This window comes from Enhydra lutris, unplaced genomic scaffold, assembly GCF_002288905.1.
Source record: "Enhydra lutris kenyoni isolate GAN:26980312 unplaced genomic scaffold, ASM228890v2 scaffoldscaffold54, whole genome shotgun sequence".
NCBI lineage: Eukaryota > Metazoa > Chordata > Mammalia > Carnivora > Mustelidae > Enhydra > Enhydra lutris.
The window spans coordinates 8,862,442-8,878,094 of NW_019154138.1; the positions used below are offsets into that span (position 1 = coordinate 8,862,442).

The 15,653-nt window shown below is 46.3% G+C and overlaps 1 long non-coding RNA gene across 1 annotated transcript; it reads left to right on the plus strand.

Annotated features, from left to right (window-relative positions):
• Window positions 1-996: 996 nt before the first annotated feature.
• On the plus strand, window positions 997-2,457 carry LOC111157409. The gene is made up of 3 exons (XR_002641301.1): window positions 997-1,226; window positions 1,475-1,543; window positions 2,374-2,457. It is a non-coding gene; the product is annotated as an uncharacterized LOC111157409 (long non-coding RNA).
• The last annotated feature ends 13,196 nt before the right edge of the window (window positions 2,458-15,653 follow it).

Here is a 15,653-nt window from a genome sequence, read left to right on the forward strand (position 1 = left end):
CCAGGGGACTGACTGTGTGAAATGCCACCACTGACAATTCTTCTACTTCAGTACCCTTTGACCGGTTATCTAATGGTTTCCTTTGCTCCTCTGTTTCCTGGGGATTAAGTGTGTTCATTTGCTGAGCAAGGTGAGTAGGCCCAAAGGAAGGAAGTGATCTGCTCTGGGTCCAGCTTCTGGTGGCTGCGGGCTACATCACTCCAATCTCTGGCTCCTGTTGTCACACAGCCTCCTCCTCTTCCGTCTATTCTCTGTGTGTCTTACAGGGACACTCGTCATTGGATTTAAGGCCCAATCCAGGATGATGATCTCTCAAGATCCTTAGTTGAAAAAAAAAAAAAAAAAGATCCTTAGTTGAATGACATCTACAAAGACCCTTTGTCCAAATAAGGTAATAGAGGTTCTGGGATTTGACACGGATCTTTTTTGGGGGCCATTTCTTCAGCCTACCACAGGTACAAGGGACTTAACAGAAGGAAACGATAAATGGAGAGCTGCTTCCCTTGGAAGTTAGGACGCAGCCACCAAGTACCACCGCCCCAGATCTCCCCCAAGTCACCCCAGGCCTGTCCTTCAGGCTTCGCAGAGCCCCGCCCCTCCCAAATCCAGTTTGCAAGTCCCTTCCATTGTTGTTACGATTCCTTTCCCAATTCATGAGGGATGAGGAAATGGAGTCCTGGCGCAACCGGGTGCTCAGCACCCCATTTGGATGAGTCGCGCGCCCCCAAATCTTAGAATAAGAGGAGATGAGAGGCAGGGAAGGGCTGGGGAACATGCAATGCGGCTTTCTGAGCGGGGAGGTGCGCGCTTTCTGCCGCGGATGGCTGCCGCGGCGGACGCGTCGCCATCGGTGCTCACAGCCGCGCGCGCACGGACGAGCGGGGAGTGTCGCCCCTGTGCACGCAGTGGGAAGTGGCCCCGGGAGAGGAGCTGGGGAGCACGCGCGCGCACCCTGCGGTGCGCAGGGCAGCGGGGGGGGGGGGGGGGGGGGGGGGCGGGGGAGAGGGGACCGCTGCCGCAATGCGCGCCTCCGCCGAAGCCCGTGTGCCCAGATGGAGAGAGGGGGCGCCGTGCGCGCGGACTCTGCTTGCGCGCCCCCGCCTGGGGCTATAAAAGCCTCGCCACCTGCTGCCACTAGTGCGTCCAGTTGCCGGGAGAAGTCAGTTCACCTCCTCCAGCGATAGCTCCTCTGGACATGGACCCTGAGACCTGCCCTTGCCCTACTGGTGAGCCCCCGCCCCCAACCCGCGGTACAGCGCCCCCCCTGACTTTGCAGAGAACCCCACGCCCTACCGACCGCTCAAGGACATTTTGGGGAAGGGACCCTCCTTAGTTGCCATTTTTAACCTCGTCAAAAGGTGGACGTGGCTATATTCCAGAGGGCACTGAGATTCGACACCCCGTCTCCTCCTTTAGGCCTGGCTGCACCCCAGTTTTAGCATATTTAACTCTTCCTGTGGCGTCCCCCCTTTAGGCGGTTCCTGCACCTGCGAAGAAGGCTCCTGCAAGTGCGAGGGATGCAAATGCACCTCCTGCAAGAAGAGTGAGTGTGGGCGCCCCCCACCCCACCCCTGCCCCCAGTGCTCCCTACTGTCGGCGTCTGTCTACGCAAGATGGAGAGACCCGAGGCCTTCTATTATATTGCTTTTGACTCTTACTGGGACAGAACCACCTGGGGAGACCATAAGATACAGTCGCCCCGCCCCCACCCCCAGTGATTGGTACCCAAGGCCTGGGGCAAGATGTTTTTGTAAATCGTGGGCTTCTCCTGGGGAGCTGGGGTGGAGAACTGCAACCCTGGTTGAAACCCTCACCTCCAAACCTCAGGGCTTGAGGAAGCCAGTGGCGAGGCTGGGGGGCAGCTCTGGAGTTCTGGTCCCTTGGTCCCCCCCAGGCCTTTGAGGATCTCCTCAACTTGACCTTCCTCAGTCTCCCCGGGGAGCAGTGTAATATGCTTGGGGAGTCAGAGGCGGGAGGAATAAGACTAACCCTAGATCCTCCCACGGATCTCCTGGAACCCTCACACCTGGCCATCTCAACTCCTCCGAGTTTATCCTTCAAGTCCCTTTTCAAGGCCATTCACCCTATGATGTTTTCTCCTTACGGTCCAGCACTTACCCCACCATCCCAGTGGTGCATCCCCTGCACCCACCGAAGGGGCTGTGGGCTACTTACTGGACACCCCTCTCCCCAGGATGCAACGGACACACTGCAGATGCTGAGTCAGACTCGGCATGAGACTAGGAAGGGGGCAGTGACTAGGCCCTTAGCACCCCTCCTTCTCCCCCTCCCTTAAGATGGAGACAGATGCAGGGAGAGGCCATCAGAGGCTCCCGATTTTATCCGCAGGCTGTTGCTCGTGCTGCCCTGCAGAATGTGAGAAATGCGCCAAGGATTGCGTGTGCAAAGGTGGAGAGGGTACGGAGGCTGGGGCTGAGAAGTGCAGCTGCTGCCAGTGAAGACGGCCCCTCCGTGTGAACCGGGTGTGAAGCGGGTGTGAAGAGTGCCTGGGTGGCCCAGTGCTACCTCTCCGGTGGTGAGGCTTGGCTGCCAGCCCCTGGCAAGTGAATAAATCCCATGTACGGCATAAGCCAAGGACTGGTCTCTTCTTAAGGGGGAAGGAGGTGGGGGTAGGGGGAGCCTAACCTGAAGGAACTGCCCCTTTGAAAACTGAAATCCTGAGACATGGCCACTGTTCTGTTTGGGGCTAGGATGGAGCTCTGGGGGGCAGAGTACAGTCCTCCCCACCTTCGGATAACACTTGAGCTTCCTGCTAAGTCAAGCTCAAGTCTGGGACAGAGAGACCAGACCCCATGTTGGTCTCTTGCTCCCACTGGTCAACCTCACATTCTTCATCCGTACAATGGGGTTGGGGGAAATTAAAACCAGGTCCCAGTCCCAAAGCCCTGTGATTCCTGGAATGTTCTAGTTGTTCCTGCAAAGCTGCTTGTTGTCAGAGCCATCAGAGGAGAGAGTCCAGGAGGCCCAGGGGTCTGTCTTGGCAAACTGTCAGCTGTGTTTCCAAGGTCACCACCCTGAATAGCCTGCCTCCCAGAAACAGGCTGTTCAGCTCCCTTCAAATCATCTCATTTGGCAGGTTGTGTTCAGCCCCTTTTTCTTCAAGGGCAACTAGGGTAATAAGAGCTTTTATCCACTGTGGTTGTGATCCAGTCCTTGGTGAAAGAGAACATTCAGATCCACCTGGGTTGGCTGAGAAGGGAGAAAAAGAATTCTGGGAGACAAAAGTTTTCCAGCAAGAGGTCACAATGCTGTAAACACATCAATTTTCCTCCAAGTTAGTTTTTCAGGACAGCTCATTCAAAAGCCCACCAGGATTTATTTTTAAGACTTAAGAGGCTGAGTGTAGTAAAACAGAGTGCGAGAAAAGCCAAACCAGTTTTGAAAAGGAACAGCAAAAGGGGTTTGCTCTAACCTGCTAGCATTACTTGTTCTAATGCTCTAGGAAGTGATGTCAGCTCAGGAGTAGATCCGTTGGACAGAGAAGAGGGTCCCAAAACAGACCCTGTGTAGCTGGGAGTAAGAGATGTCCAAGTTAGTGACAGAAGGATACACTAGTCAGTGAGAAGTGTTGGAACAATTGGCTATCCTTTTGCATATCATGTAAAAAGTATTTTTCAATTGGCTTAAATGCCTAGGAGCAAAATCAAAGCTATAAAAGAATCAGAAGGGAGAAATTGAATGTTTATTACTCTGGGATAGATACGATTCTTTTAAATGAGACATAAAAGAAAAGATTGATACATTTGAGATTATCTTGTGCTAAGTCCTTTTAAGTACATTATCTTACTTGATCCTTAAACTCTAAAAGAATGGTATGATGATTATACCCATTTTACAGATGGGGAAATAGAGCTTAGGGTAATCTGCATGAGGTCTATTAAAAGATAAACGGAGGCATATGTGTTTATTTGCGCAAACATTGATCCAAATGAGACAGTCTCCAGTCTGGGAGATCGAAAGGAGCGCCAAGGAGCACAAAATGGAAGACTTTCATAGGCAGAAAGGAGCAGGACCGATGAAGTTATAACAACCCCCACTCCAAAAACAAAAAAAAGAAGAAGAAGAAGAAGAAAAAAGAAAGAAAAAGGAGAAGAAGAAAAAGGAAAAAGAAAAAGAACAGGCTCAGGTCATGATCTCAAGATCATTGCTTCTACCTTCCACGTAGCTAGAACATGGTAGAGTCAGGATTTGAACCCAGGCTAATGGACTCAAATCAGACCCTTAAGCCTACTGATGCTTGTTTTCTTGCTTCTGGCTTGCCTTGCATTACAAAAAGCATCAAAACAAACCCAAATCACGTCACACTCATTAGGATGATGTTTCTGTCTGTTGGAGCTGCTATAACAAAATATTACAGACTGAGTAGCATATAAACAACAGAAATTTATTTTTCGTGGTTCTGGAGCCGAGAAGCCCAAGATCAGAGTGCCAGCATGTCCAAGTAAAGGCCTCTTCTGGGTCAAAACTTCCCGTTGCATCCTCCCAGGGCAGAAGGGACTGGGGAGCTCTGTGGGGTCTCTTTCATAAGAGCACTAACCTCTTTGAGGAGAGCTCCACCTCCTGACCTAAACCCCTCCCATAGTCCCCAGGAGACACAAACATTCAGTCCATAGCAGATGAATACTATCAAAAAAACAAGGGGCTTCCCCCCCATCTCTCTGCTTGCCTCTCTGCCTACTTGTGATCTCTGTCTGTCAAATAAATAAATTTTTTAAAATATTTAAAAATTATTAATTAATTAATTAAAAAATAAAATAAAAATGGTTAAGATGGTAAACTTTGGGACTCCTGGGTGGCTCAGTGGGTTAGAGCCTCTGCCTTCAGCTCAGGTCATGATCCCAAGGTCCTGGGATCGAGCCCCACATCGGGCTCTCTGCTCGGCAGGGAGCCTGCTTCCCTTCCTCTCTCTCTGCCTGCCTCTCTGCCTACTTGTGATCTCTGTCAAATAAATAAATAAATACAAATCTTAAAAAAAAAAAAAATGACAAGTGTCAGCAAGGATGTGGAGAAACTAGAATCCTCCGGCACCCGTGGCAGAAACGTAAAATGGTGCAGCCACTGTGGAAACAGTATGGCGGCTCTTCAGAAAAATTAAAGATAGAATGGTCATAGAACCCAGCAATTCCACCTTTGGGTAATGTCAAAAGAATTGAAAGCAGGGTTTCAAAGAGATATTTGTAGACCCCATGTTCGTAGCGCATTATTCACAGTAGCCAAAAGGAGGAAGCAATGTAGGTATCCACTGATAGGTGAATGGATAAACAAAATGTGGTATATACATACAGCGGACTGTTATCTATTCATTGGGGGGCTCAGTCAGTTAAGCCCCCGACTCTTGATTTGGCTCAGGTCATGATCTCAGGGTCGTGGGATTGAGCCCCTCTACAAGCCCAGCTCAGCACGTGCAGTCTGCTTGTTCCTGTCTCTCTCTCTCTCCCTCTGTCTGTTACCCACCCCCAACACCCTCAGTCAGGTGCCCTCTCTCTCAAATAAAAAAATAAAAATAAAACCTTTTTAAAAAATATTAGAGGAGGGACACCTGGGTGGCTCATTCGGTTAAGTGTCCGCCTTCAGTTCAGGTCATGTTCTCAGGGTCCTGGGATGAGTCCTGCACTGGGTTCCCTGCTCCTTCTCCCTCTGCCTGGTGCTCCTCCTGCTTGTGCGTGCTTTCTCTCTGCCAAATAAAATCTTTATAATAAATGGTTAAGAGGGGTGCCTGGCTGGCTCAGTTGGAAAAGCATGAGACTCTTGATCTCAGGGCAGTGAGTTTGAGCCGCCCGTTAGGTGTAGAGATTACTAAATATAAATAAATAAACAAACTTTAAAAAATATGGGGCGCCTGGGTGGCTCAGTGGGTTAAAGCCTTCGGCTCAGGTCATGATCTCAGGGTCCTGGGATTGAGCCCCACATGGGGCTCTCTGCTCAGCGGGGAGCCTGCTTCCCCTTCTCTCTCTGCCTGCCTCTCTGCCTACTTGTAATCTCTGTCTGTCAAATAAATAAATTTTTAAAAATCTTTAAAATTAAATAAATAAATAAAAGTTTAAAAAATAAAAAATAAAATAAAAATGGTTAAGATGGTAAACTTTGGGACGCCTGGGTGGCTCAGTTGGTTGGGCGACTGCCTTCGGCTCAGGTCATGATCCCGGAGTCCCGGGATCGAGTCCTGCATTAGGCTCCCAGATCCAGGGGAGTCTGCTTCTCCCTCTGACCTTCTCCTCGCTCATGCTCTATCTCAAATAAATAAATAAAATCTTTTAAAAAATATATTTAAAAAAAATGGTAAACTTTATGCTCCGTACATTGTACCACAATTAAAAACAAAATAAGCAAAGCTACATGGCAATAGAAAACAGTTGCTACATATGTGCGCTACGAACTGAACTGTATCTACCTCAAATTCATCCGTGGAAGCTCGAACCCCCTACGTGACTGTATTTGGAGACAGGCCAGTAGGGAGGTTGAAGGAGATCACAGGGTGGGACCTTGATATAATAGGATTAGGATTAGTGTCCTCAGGTGAGACAGCCGAGAGCTCTCTTTCAAGATGGTGGCTGCCTACAAACCCGGAAGAGGGCTGGCTCTCGTGGGAAACGAACCCTAGCTGCCTCCTGATCTTGGACTTCGAGCCTCCAGAACTGTGAGAAAACAGATTTCTGTTATCTAAACCACCCAGTGTATGGCATTTTGTCATGGCAGCCTGAGCTGTCAAATACTATGTGTGAGAGAAAGAGAAAACCAACACCGACAATATATGATAGTTAATACAAATTAGTAAGAAATGGACAGCAGGATTTAAAAAATTTTCCAAGGATATAGGGGTGCCTGGGTGGTCCACATCCTAGGACCCTGGGCTCAGATCACCGTCCCAGGGTCCTAGGATGGAGCCCCGCATTGGGCTCCCTGATGGCGAGGACTCTGCTTGTCTCCCTCTTCCTCTGCTCCCCGCTCCCAGCTCGTGCTGTCTCTCTCTCGCACTCTCTTTTTCTCTCTCATGCATGCACTCTCTCTCAAATAAATAAATAAAATCTTTTTTTTTTTTTTTAAAGATTTTATTTATTTATTTGACAGAGAGAAATCACAAGTAGGCAGAGAGGCAGGCAGAGAGAGAGGAGGAAGCAGGCTCCCTGCTGAGCAGAAAGCCCGATGTGGGGCTCGAACCCAGGACCTGGGATCATGACCTGAGCCGAAGGCAGCGGCTTAACCCACTGAGCCACCCAGGCGCCCCTAAATAAATAAAATCTTTTTTAAAAAACTTCATATATCCCCATATATCCCCACCTGGGTGGCTCAGTGGGTTAAAGCCTCTGCCTTCGGCTCAGGTCATGGTCTCAGGGTCCTGGGATCGAGCCCCGCATCGGGTTCTCTCTGCTCAGCAGGGAGCCTGCTTCCCCCGCTCTCTCTGCCTGCCTCTCTACTTGTGATCTCTGTCTGTCAAATAAATGAATAAAATCTTTAAAAAAAAAAACAAACTTCATATAGGTATATGGACATTGGGATTTCCCAAGACAATCAAGGGGATCTTTAGCTTTATTCATACTAACCTTTTACGAAGAGAATGCGCTCACTTCTGTTTGGCTAATTTTTACATATGCAAGTGAATACCACAACTTCCTTTTTTTTTTTTTTTTTTTTTCCCCCACTCAACAATCTGCCTTGGAGATATTTGTTAGAACACAGATAGCTAATAACAGCGATAGAGTATATTGTGGAATGATTACATCATAGCTCATTTCAAAATTTTGTTACAGACTAATGGATGGATATTTAGGTGGATTCCATTTTTTCCAACAGGCAGACTGGGGCTTCTCCTCATACACCGAGTTTCTCTTAGTTGTAAGCTGATACAACAAATTGCTGGAGTACAAGGAACAGACTTTTTTTTAAAATATTTTTATTATTTATTCGACACAGAGAGAGCACAAGTAGGCAGAGTGGCAGGCGGAGGGAGAGGGAGAAGCAGGGTCCCCGCTGAGCAGGGAGCCCAATGTGGGGCTCGATCCCAGGACTCTGGAATCATGACCCGAGCCGAAGGCAGACGCCCAACCAACTGAGCCACCCAGGTGCCCCATGAACAGACTTTTTAATAGATCTGGCCAGAAGTCCTTCGCTGGGACTGTTCCAACTTGCATTTCACCAGCAACATCTGAGAGTGTTCAATGCTCCATTTCCTCATTAACCTTGAATTTTTTTGTCAAGCTGAAGGGAAAAATGGCAGATTTTAAATTACACCTTTCCTTTTAACAGTAAAGCTGAGAACCTTTCCAGTGATTTATTGGCCCTTGGTTTCTGTGGACTACAGATTTATGTCCTTTGTTCTTTTTTCCTGCTTATTTGTTTGTAGTGTTCTTACTGATTTATAGAAGCTATTTATATATATTTTGGACACTGATCCTTTGTTTTCGATCTGCTTTTTTTTTTTTCCCCAGGAAGTTCTCAAAGGTTTTGGGCTTCTGCCAGAATTCTGTTTTCTTGTGTTTTAACCCCTTTTTCAAGATATAGTTTACGTGCTGCAAAATTCACTGATTTTAAGTGTACGATTCAATTATATTAACAAGTTTTCAGAATTGTGCCACCCTCACATACATTTTTTTAAATTTATTAATTATTTTTATTAACATATAATGTATTATTTGCCGCAGGGGTACAGGTCTGTGAATCGTCAGGCTTAACACACTTCACAGCACTCACCATAGCACATACCCTCCCCAATGTCCAGACCACAATACAGTTTTAAAATATTATCGTCATTCAGAAGTTCTACTGTGCCCATTTGCAGTTTAATCCTGCTCCCACCACGAACCCTAGGCAACCAATGACCTTCTTTCTGTCTCCAGGAGTTTGCCTTTTCTAGCCATTTCATGTAAATGGCGTCCTCCATAGCCTTTTGCATCCTTCACTTAGCATCATGTCTTTGAGATTCATGCCACGTAGCTGCACATCTTAGTCATTCATTCATTCATTTCATCCATTCATTCGTTTGTTTGTTTTTTATTGCTGAATAGGAGTTTCAGTGTATGGATATACCGCGTTATAGTTACCCATTCACTAGCTGGTGGACGTTTGAGTTGTTTGCACTTTTTGGCTATTTCAAATAATGTTCATAAATGGCTGTGAACCTTGGAGCATGAGTCTTTGTGTAGACATATATTTTATTTCTCTTGGTTAGATATTTAGGAGTGGAATTGCTGGATTTATTTATTTATTTGAGAGAGAAGAGGGTAGGGTCAGAGGGAGAAGCAAACTCCCTGCCAAGCAGGGAGCCCGATGCGGGACTCGATCCCGGGACTCCAGGTTCATGACCTGAGCCAAAGGCAGTCACTTAACCAACTGAGCCACCCAGGTGCCCGGAATTGCTGGATCTTTCTGGAACTTTCTGGAGAAATTGCCAAGTTGCTTTCCAAAGTGGCTGTACCATTTTACATCTCCAGTAGTGGTGCACATTTTCCACGTCCTCACTAGCCCTCTTAGATGCCTGCATTTTGTACCCCAGCCATTCCTAGTAAGTATAAAGTGGTATTGCATTGTGGTTTCAGTTTGCGATTCTCTTATATACTAATGATGTTGAGCACCCTTTCATAGGCTTAATAGCCATTCTTGTATCTTCTTTGCTGGCAAGTCTATTCAAATATTTTGCCCATCATAAAATGTTTGACTGTGGTAAAATATAGATAACGTAACGTTGGCCATTAAAAAAAATTTTTTTTTAAGATTTTATTTATTTATTTGACAGAGATCACAAGCAGGCAGAGAGAGAGAGGAAGGGAAGCAGGCTCCCTGCTGAGCAGAGAGCCCGATGTGGGGCTCGATCCCAAGACCCTGGGATGATGACCTGAGCTGAAGGCAGAGGCTTTAACCCACTGAGCCACTGAGGTGCCCCTAAAAATTTTTAAGTGTATAGCTTGGTAGCCTTGGATATATTCACTTGGTTGTACAGCCATCACCACTATCCATCTCCAGAACTTTTCCATCTTCCCAAACTAAACTCTGTCGCCAGGAAACAGTAACTCCCCACTCTTGTTTTTCTCTGGCTCCTGGAAACCACCATTCTACTTTCTCCATTAATTTACTTACATGAGACTACTCTAGGTGTCTCATGTAAGTGGCTTCATACGATGTTTATTTGTCCTTTCATGTCTCATTTCATTGAGCGTAATGTCTTTAAAGTTCATTCATGTTGTAACACTGGTCAGCATTTCATTCCTTTTGAAGGCTGAATTGCTTGTCCGTCGTATGTAGATAATGCACTTTGTTTATCTGTTCATCCGTCAGTGGACATTTGGGCTGTTTCCCAAATAGCTGTTTGGCTATTGTAAATAATGCAGTGAACACAAAGGCACATGTATCTTTTCGATTTAGTGTTTTCATTTTCCTCTGATAAAGACCCAGAAGTGGAATCGCTGGATTAATTGGTAGTTTATTTTTTTTTATTTTTTCAGGAAACTCCGTATTTTTTCCAGAGTGGCTGCCCCAATTTGCATCTCCACCAACAGGGCTAGAAGGTTTCCCTTTCATGTACCTGTTGGCCATCTTTATGTCTTTGGAAAAAGTGTCCTCTGCCCGCTCTTCAATCAGATTGTCTGGTTCTTAGCTATTGGGTTATGTGAGTTCTTTATATACTTTGAATATTAACCCCTTACCAGATAAATGGTTTGCAGACATTTCTTCCCCAGTTAGTAGGTTGCCTTTTCATTTTGCCGATGGTTTCCTTTGCTGTGCAGAAGCTTTTTAGTTTAATGGAGTCCTGTTTGTTTATTTTTGCTTTTGGTGTCAAATCCAAAAAAAAAAAAAAAAAAGTCATCACTAAGACTGATGTCAAGGAGCTTTCTGCCCATGTTTCTTCTAGGAGTCTTATGGTTTCAGGTCTTACATTCAAATCTTTAATCCAGTTTCAGTTATTTTTTTATATATGGTGTGAGATAGTGGTCAGTTTCATTCTTTTGCATGTAGCTATCCAGTTTTCCCAACACCATTTATTGGAGAGACAGTCCTTTCTCCCTTCTATATTCTTGGCTCCTTTGTTATAAATTAATTGACCATGTATGCATGGGTTTATTTCTGGGCTTTCTATTCTGTTCCCTTCATCTATTTGACTATTTTTATGCCAATACCATACTGTTTTGATTATTACAGTTTTATAATATAGTTTGAAATCAGGGAGTATGATGCCTTCTGGTGGCATTCTTTAGAGTTTTCCATTACTCAGCCTTCTAATGAATGATCTTTTCCCTCTTTCCATGGGATTTTGAGCAGACATGGGAGACATACATCTCCACCGAGCTGCCATCTCAACCCGCCCCCTCAAATCGTTTATATTTATGAATGCCTAAAAATCACCAAGCTCTGTGGTAGACACTGAGGAGAGAGGAAAGGAAATTGTCTCGGCCCTTCAAGGAATTCAGAGACCCGTGGGGAGGGTAAAGCCATCACAAAAATCCGGAGTGGAATCCTGGATGCTTTATATAATTTTTAATTTACATTCAGTTAGTTAATATATAATGTATTATTAGCTTCCGAGGTAGAGGTCAGTGATGCATCCGTCTTATATGACTCGAAGTGCTCATTACATCACCTGCCCTCCTTAATCCCGGATGCTTTAGAAGCTGGAAGAAACTTAAAGACCATGGCACCCAGGCTCTCCTCATTTTAGAGTTCAGGAAGCTGAGGCCCAGGGTGGGTGAGAAGTACAAGCAGAGGCTCTGGTGGCTTTAAGAAGGGAGAGACTCCACCAGGTTAGGATATCAGGGAAGACTCCTCAGAGGGGGAGGCATCTGCAGTCAGTTTTTAGGGATGGAAGGAGGGAGCAAAAATGTGGAGTGGGAGTGTCACATGTGTTTGGAAGAGGGTGTGGGATGCCCTAGTATCCTAGGGTGGAAGTGCTTGGGGACAGAAAAGGGAGGTGGAGGCCAGGTTACTAAGAAGGGAAGGATGCCAAAGGGTGTTTAGCTGACCCCTGAATGCAGGCTTTCAAAGCGGACTCTGCACCAGGCAGGTCTCGCTCTTCAAGGAGCTTTCTTACTGGCTTCCGGCAAGACTCCATTTTCTCCATTGCTTTGCATTATTAAGCACCCACCACGAGCCGGGCACTGTGCCAGGTGCCAGAGCTAGGACAGGGAGCACAGCAGACACAGCCCACGGCCTAGTGGGGCATCAGAGATTAAACAACAACAAAAAAAATCACACAGTGCACTAGCTGCTGGGGGAGGCTGTGTGGCAGAGGCCTAAGCGCACAGGCTCGGGGGAAAGACCACCTGACTGGGCCCTTGACCAGCAAGTGGCTTTCAGCAGTGTTACCCAGCCTCTCTGAGCCTCAGTCTCTCCCTCTGTAAAATGTAGGTGACGACCGGCCCTATCTTAGGGAGCTGTCAGAAGAATCAAGTGAGTTCGCATGTGTACAGCCCTGAGCACCTGGCACAGGATCGGGAGGATGTAAATACTAGCTGCTCTGTCACTCATGCCCGTCATTGTAATAAGTGCCACAGAGAAGGCATATGTTTGCAGATGACAGAGAGACTCCAATATTTGGGGTCCCAGGAAGGCCTTTCTGAGGAAGTGACCTTACACTGGGACCCAACATATGAAAGGGACAGGGGTGGAGGGAGCATTTTAGGCAAAGAAAGCAGCCTGTGCAAAGGGCCTGCAGGCAGAAAGCACTTCCCCCCACCTTTGCCAGGGGTAGTCAGACTTTCAAGGTGGCCTCCGTGATGCCATGATGCCATACTCCACTGCTCAGGCCCTCGCGTGTCCCCTCCCCTTGAGTGTGGCCTGGACCCAATGACTTCTTCTCCCAAATACAACACTGTAAAAGCGACAGGATGTCACACTGTGTTAAAGTGACCGTGACTTTCATCTGATCACATTTTGCTGTTGACACTCTCTTGCTTGCTCACTGTCGTGTTGTGGAATGCTCTAGGGAGAGGCCCGTGTGGCCCAGAGCCAAGGGAGACCTCTGGCCAATAGCTTATGAGGAACCAAGGCTTCAGCATGGTAGTCCCCAAGGACCCAAACCCTGCTGACGACCCCATGATCATGGAAGCTGATCCTGTCCCAGCTCACCCTGGAGATGACTGTGGCCTTGGCTGATACCCTGCTTGCTGTCGGGGAGGGAACCTGAGCCCCGAGGGCCTAGCTAAGCCTTGCCTGCATTCCTGACTCACAGAAACTACGACATAATACCTGTGTGTTGTCTCAGCTGCTCGCTCTGTTAGGCAGCATTAGATAACAAAGACACCTCCAAAATGAAGGCAGGGTCAGTAGAAAGAGAAGGAAGATCTAAGAGCAGACAATTGGTACCTGTGACAGAACCCTGGAATCCCAGGATCCCCGACAAGAAGGGACCTAACCTCTTTCTATCCACCTATCTGATGCTGGAATCACCACCTCTGTTTCTATTGCGGTGGGGACAGGAAACTATCTTCCAGGTGGGTCCATTTCGGTCATGGCCAGCTCTCACTGCAGGAAAGGCCTTTCCCTTCTGGAGCAGAACCTCTATGCCTGCAGCCCCATCCTTGGCCAGGTTCTGCCCTCGGGACCACAGAGGACAAGCCTCATTTCTTCTTCTCAGCATGGCATAAACATGCAAGCGGGGAGTCAGAAAGTCCTGGGATGAAATCCCAGTGCTGCCGTTGACAGCTGTGCCCCCGAGCGGCCATGAACCTCGAGGGTCCCGTCTTATAAAAACCAGGGTCTGCCTTTGAGCTGTGCAGTTTATCCTGAGTTTATCCTGAGATAAACTCAGGATGTCCTTAGTACCAGGCCTGGTGCATAGCAGGTGCTCAGTATTACTGCCCATGGGCCGCCTGGGTGGCTCAGTTGGTTAAGCATCTGACTCTTGATTTTGGCTCAGGTCATGATCTCAGGGTCATGAGATAGCCCCAAGTTGGGTTCCATACGAAGTGTGGAACCTGTTAAAGAGTCTTTGTCTCCCTCTTCTTCTGCCTCTCACTCCACTCCCTGCTCATGTGCTCTCTCAAAAAAAAAAAAAAAAAAAAAAAAAAAAAAAAAAATATATATATATATATATATATATATATATATATAGCAACTGTGTATGTGTGTGTGTATATATAAAACATATGTTAATAACATATATAACATACACTATATAATATATAGCATATATATTCTATAATATATATTCTATAACATAATATATATTAATATGTAATTATATCTTCATATATAATATATAACTATATATTAATAGTGCATATGTAACATATATAACATATAGTAATACTGTAGTTATATATATGACACACATATATCATCTATAAATAATATATATTTATATATTAATATAATCTATTATATATATTATATGTATAATCTATATATAAATAATATATATTAATAAAATCTATAAATTATATCTATAAATAATATATAATATTAATATATAATATATTATTTATAGATTACATATTTACATATATATTATATACGTATTCCCCACAACTACTCTGGCAGGTTAGAGATGACTGCAAAGTCACTGACTCCCATCAACAATAGGGCCTTCATCGTTTCCCCTTGAATCTGAGCAGCAGGATGTGGCACCGCTTGACCAACACAGCGTGGTGAAACTGAGCTGTGCAAGCTTCAGGGCCTAGGATTTGAGAGACACGCAGCTACCATGCTGACCCTCGGTCCTCATGCCTTTGGAGCCCTGAGCTGAACAGAAGGAGCCTCACTGCCCAGAGGCTGCTGTGCTGGAGAGGCCCCATGTGGGAGCTCTGGTCTAGAGCTCTAGCTGAGCTCAGGCCTCCGGCCATCCCTGCCAGGGGGCCAGACCTGTGAGTGAAGCTGACTTAGGTCTATTCACCCGCTGAATGCCTCCAAGTAAACTTGGTCGATGATGCACACAACAGAAGAATCAGGCAAAGGAGCCCTGTTGGAATTCCTGCCCCCCAAAACCAGAGCCAGTAAAATGGTGGTTTAAGCTGCTGAGCTTTGGGCCATTTGTCGCATAGTGGTAGACAATCAGAGCATCCATTGTGTAAATATGCAAACGTAACTTTTCTTCCAGAGTGAACCTGTCCACCCCTCTCAAAAGTTGTTCACGAGATGGGGTTTTGAGTTTTAGGACCATTGTGATCAACCGTCTCCTGGACAGTTGAAGCCTGACATGAAGACAACCCTCAGGATAGTCTGGCCCACAGTGCCAGTTAGAACTTCATCCAGAATGATTTCACTAAAAAGGAAATGATTGACTCACAACGGCTTCAGGGATGGCGGGGTCCAGGTGTTCCAGTGAGGTCGGTCTCCATTTCCTTTGCCATGGCTTTATTTTCAGGCTCTTCTCCTAGAGACAAAAGGCTTAGAAAGTCAGCCTCACCTCCTCTCAGGTTCAAGTGCAGATGGAAAGAGTAACTTCATTTTCCCAGCATTCCCAGCAAAAGTTTCAGTGATTCTCTTTGGTTCGTGGTTGGGTGAACCAGTCAGAGCCAATCCCTGTGGCCAGAGAGGCGGAATGGCCCAGGTTCCCAGAGACAGGGTCTCCACCATCCAAACCATATGGACCAAGAGTAGGGAGGTGAGATTGTACAAAGGAGAACTAAGTGTACTGCTATGGGAAGGATGAGTGGATGGCTAGACAGAACTATAAACATCCACCTCGGCAGTTAAAAGGAGAGTGA